This window comes from Trachypithecus francoisi, unplaced genomic scaffold, assembly GCF_009764315.1.
Source record: "Trachypithecus francoisi isolate TF-2019V2 unplaced genomic scaffold, Tfra_2.0 Lachesis_group14, whole genome shotgun sequence".
Classification (NCBI taxonomy): Eukaryota; Metazoa; Chordata; class Mammalia; order Primates; family Cercopithecidae; genus Trachypithecus; species Trachypithecus francoisi.
The window spans coordinates 14,321,952-14,326,799 of record NW_022681459.1 but is presented as its reverse complement, the minus strand read 5'-3'; the positions used below and the strand labels follow the sequence as shown (position 1 = coordinate 14,326,799).

The 4,848-nt window shown below is 37.9% G+C and overlaps 1 pseudogene; it reads left to right on the top strand.

Moving 5' to 3' along the window:
• The first annotated feature begins 316 nt into the window (after positions 1 to 316).
• On the top strand, positions 317 to 957 carry LOC117095638 (annotated as a pseudogene).
• The last annotated feature ends 3,891 nt before the right edge of the window (positions 958 to 4,848 follow it).

Sequence of the window (4,848 nt, the reverse complement as noted above, 5' to 3'; positions counted from 1 at the left end):
TCCCAGCTACTCGGGAGCCTGAGGCAGGAGAATGGCGGGAACCCGGGAGGCGGAGCTTGCAGTGAGCCGAGATCTCACCATTGCACTCCAGCCTGGGCGACAGAGCGAGACTCCATCTCAACAATAACAACAAAAAATATAGATAGATAGATAGATAGATAGATAGATAGATAGATGTATATATACACACATACAATTCTATTTGTCAATTAAACATAAATAAAAATAAATTGATGCAAAGTACATAAATTATTATATTAATAAGAATTCATGTTCTCTCTCCCTTGAGCACACCACTGAAGACCCTGGTGTCGCCATGGAACGCCGCCCTGCCTGTAGTTACCGGTATTTTAAGAACAAGCCATACCCAAAGTCTCGCTTCTTCCAAGGCATCCCTATGCCAAGATTCGCATCTTTGACCTGGGGCTGAAGAAGGCAAAAGTGGATGAGTTTCCGCTTTATGGCCACGTGGTGTCACATGAAGTTGAGCCCCTGCCCTCTGAAGCCCTGGGGGCTGCCCGAATTTGTGCCAGTGAGTACATGGTAAAAAGCTGTGGCAAAGATGGCTTCCATATCCGGGTGTGGCTCCACTCCTTCCACGTCATGCGCATCAACAAGATGTTGTCCTGTGCTGGGGCTCACAGGCTCAAACAGGCATGCGAGGTACATTTGGAAAGCCCCAGGGCACCCTGGCCAGGGTTCACATCGGCCAAGTTATCATGTCCATCTGCACCAAGCTGCAGAACAAGGAGCACGTGATTGAAGCCCTAGGCACGGCCAAGTTCAAGTTCCCTGGCTGCCAGAAGACCCACATCTCAAAGAAGTGGGGCTTCATTAAGTTCAGTGTGGATGAATTTGAAGACATGGTGACTGAGAAGTGGCTCATCCCAGATGGCTGTGGGATCAAGTACATCCCCTTCTGGCCCTCTGGACAAGTAGCAGGCTCTGCACTCATGAGGGCTTCCACTGTGCTACCCCTTCTTAATATTCATCAATAAATTCTACTTCCTGTCCATCTAAAAAATAATAAATAAATAAATAATTCATGAAAATGTTTGTCCCTAGGCAACCTCAGTGCTTTAAGTTGCTCTGAGATCTATAGTTGAACACTAAAGTGTTTAAACTTTATCTCATGCTGTATATGTCCCACTCACATTACAGACTAGAAGTCTCTGGCCTACACAGTGAGCATCTAAGAGTGTTATGTTACATTTAGTGTGGTGTTAACCCAAGGGATCCCATGTTCTTCATCAGTGTACTGCCATTGTGCTGAAGAGAAAGAATATGCAATCAATAAAACATGGACAACTTCAAGCAATGAAAGTATGAATGAGCCATTAAATAGAGCACTTTCCTTAAAACTTAAAATGACGAATGAATTGTGTTTATCAAGAAAGGAAATTTTGATAAATGGAAAATTGACTTCATAACAATATTTCAAGTTATTATTATTACTATTTGTATTTGATAAAGTTGCTGTGAATTCAAAACACTTTTGGGGACATTTCTTCCAATACTTCCTTTTGTGTCGAAAGAAGGAAAGAGAAAGAGAAAGAACATTTGAAAACTTCAGAAAGTGGAACCTGAGAGCCACCTCTCTATAGAAAGGTAAAGGAATGAACCCCTTGGAAAGTTCATTCAGCATGTCAATGATGGATTATTATGTTTTCATGTTATTAACATATTAGACATGGCCTCACACTTCATAAATTAATATCTATATTATTCAGAGTCACCTTTCCTGTTACTTTTTCTCAGTAACCAACAAATACACTATGCTTCTTTTATTTATTTTAAATATTTTAAAGTATTTAAGTGAATGCACTATGCTTTATTTGTTCAGAGTGTATTTATTTTACTGTGCGGCTCACTACACAGATCCTTATGACCTGCAATCTTACAGCTTACACCGTATTTATTTTTTCTCCCCATCTACTTCTTTGTCTATGCAGTTTTCCTATTATTATACATGGGTAGTTTGAAACTATCCAAGTATTTTTCAAAGCCAGTTAATTGTCTTATTTCAACACCAGAAATACATGTTGTTATGTGATCTGAATTTCACTATTATCAAAATATTCTTATCCGTGACAGAGAAAAATGGGATGCCTTACAAAATCTCCAGTTCCTCTGTAATATGAGCTCTAATACACTGCTGCCCAATGTCTCTTTTACCCCACAAAGTTCTTAATCTCCTTATAGGTAGCAAACTAACCTTCCTTTTACACCCAGGTTTTACCTGGCCTGCAGTTTGTCAACTGCTTCTTTTTAAAAGATTTGAAAATTACCATAACTTTCTGAAATATACATTTTCATAGTTTAAGTTTATTTTAAAATTACATTTGAAATATTAAACTGAAAAAGTACTTATATTAAAATATTTCTCTAACTCCTTTTCTCTTTTGATACTTAACTGATTTTGTTGTTCATTTCATCCATATGTTTTGTCTTTCATAGAATACATATGTTATTGTACTTCTTAAAAGACCCATTCACTATTGCCTTTAACAATTTTGAATGTTAGATATTTATACATGTGGGTCATGACAATTATTATAGCTTACTATATAAAACACACATAATCAAACTAAAGCTTTTCAAATAAAAATATAATTGTGATATTATAACTCATTTCCTTCATATACTAAAACTTCTGGGAAAAGAAAAAGCTGAGTACATCATTATTCCAGCAAACTTACATTGTTTTGAAAGTTCGTTCTTAGAAGACATGCCAAAGATGTTTTGGATTAAAGCTTCATAAGCATTTATGAGGGCTGGGTCATTTATGGAAGCTTAAAAAGCAGTGAACTTCAGCATGTTTGCTGAACTAGGACAAGCCACTTAACCAATTTGGACATCCATTGGTAAATCCATTTGGATATCCTTGGTAAAATAAAGCTGGGACTTCTGGCCCTTTTTGAAATCTATTATTATAAAATAAATGAATAGATGCACTCAGCTATTAAAAGAAGGCCTTTTACTTTGAAGAGTACTTTAAATACATAGTATTAGTTTCAATGGGAAATATGCCAATACCATTACGATCCTTCAACATTAACCATAATAACAAATAATCATTGAATTATAAATATTTACATAGAAATCAAATGAAGTTTAATGCATTCTTAAAAGAAGGTATACTGCTACTTCAAGTAAAGTCTAATCTAAAATCCCACCCAAAGCAAAGAAAATTACAAATATAACCATGATCCATTGAGCAATTCTAGAGAACTAGGAGCTCTATCATTTAACATTAATATAGGTTGAGAAAACAGAAAGGGGGAAATAAGTTTCTTTATCAAATTCCAGTCGAAAAGTATTTTAGTAGCTGTTAATTTTACTGTTAAGTGCAAAAATGTCATAATACTTAAAATCAGCTCCATACATTTTGAAATATAATCACAATATCCCAGGTTTAGGAAAGCAACCATTCACAGTATCTTAGGACCACAGTTAAATACAAATATAAGCCATCTCACTGCCAAGCACTTTATTTTATACTGTATAGAATATATTCTTATCATGAAACAGTCAACAGCTGTTGCCCAGGGGCCTCTGGGCCCCACAGGCAATACATAAGAACATTATGCTAGATTTTTGTAGTAGCCATCAGGTTTTTGCACCTCTCATGCAAATTATGTTTTCATTACCATAGTTCATGTTTAACCATCTATTTCCAGTTACATCAAATTATTCATCATCCTACTAACAAACCCCAAACTACTGCATATGGTCATGATATTTATCCCCTTAAAATTACTACATATTTTAAATTACCATAAATCTTGACAACTAATTTGATGACAAATACATCTCTAACTTAGTAAAAGTAATTGTTCTCCCACTGATAATCCCTTAGCACATTAAAAAGTAAACAAATTCTGATAAGAACAAATATAACATAATAATCCTCTATGTATACACTATAGTAAATGAAATATTAATGTTTTGGCTTCTGTTCTTTCTGTGGTTAAAAATAATGTTGAAGGAGTAACATCAGCAAGATGATGAAAAGGAAGTTTCCAGCACTCCTCACAGAAACATCAATTTAAACAACCATCCATGCATGACAATACTTTGCCAAGAGCTAAGGAATCCATATGACAGATTATAACACCTGGGTAAATTACAGAAATAAAGAAAGATGGACTGAAGATGGGAGTAAGGACAGTTTCACATTACTCACATCACCTCTTCCCCAAACTTGTTTAGCATAACACAGTGCCAACAGTGATATCTTCCACATAGGGGAAGAACAGTGAAGTTAACATGTGACTTTACTGTGGTCTTCACCATTATGCCCCTTCAGGGCCAGCTTTCAGATCCACCCCAGTGCTAGGCTAGCTCCTGCAGCCTCAGGATTCAGGCCAGCCCCTGTGGATGTTGGCCCCATACCTGCCTTCATAGACTCAGCCTCTGGGCCCATCCCAATGGACCTAGACTTCAGTCCTGTCACCATGAACACAGTTACTAGGTCCACCCCAGTGGACCCCAGCAACACAATAGACCCCATGTACCCAGGATCCAGGCTTATACCTGTAGACCCAAGCTTCAGGCTCACCCCTGTGCAATGAGGCAGCAGGCCCATCTACACAAACCTAAATTCCACGTCTGCCTACTCCTGCAGACCCAGACATCAGACCCAAAAGCCAGGGCTGCTCATCTACTTATTGAGGTACCAGCTCAGCTGTTTCAAGGATTCCAGCAGCAAGTGTACACAGATATCCCAGAAACATCCTGCTCAGAATCTCTACGTGGGCTGATTGGTGAAGGACTCTCTTTGCTGAAGCCCGTCTGTAAAGATTAGAAGAGATGTGGCCGGGCACCGTGGCTCAAGCCTGTAATCCC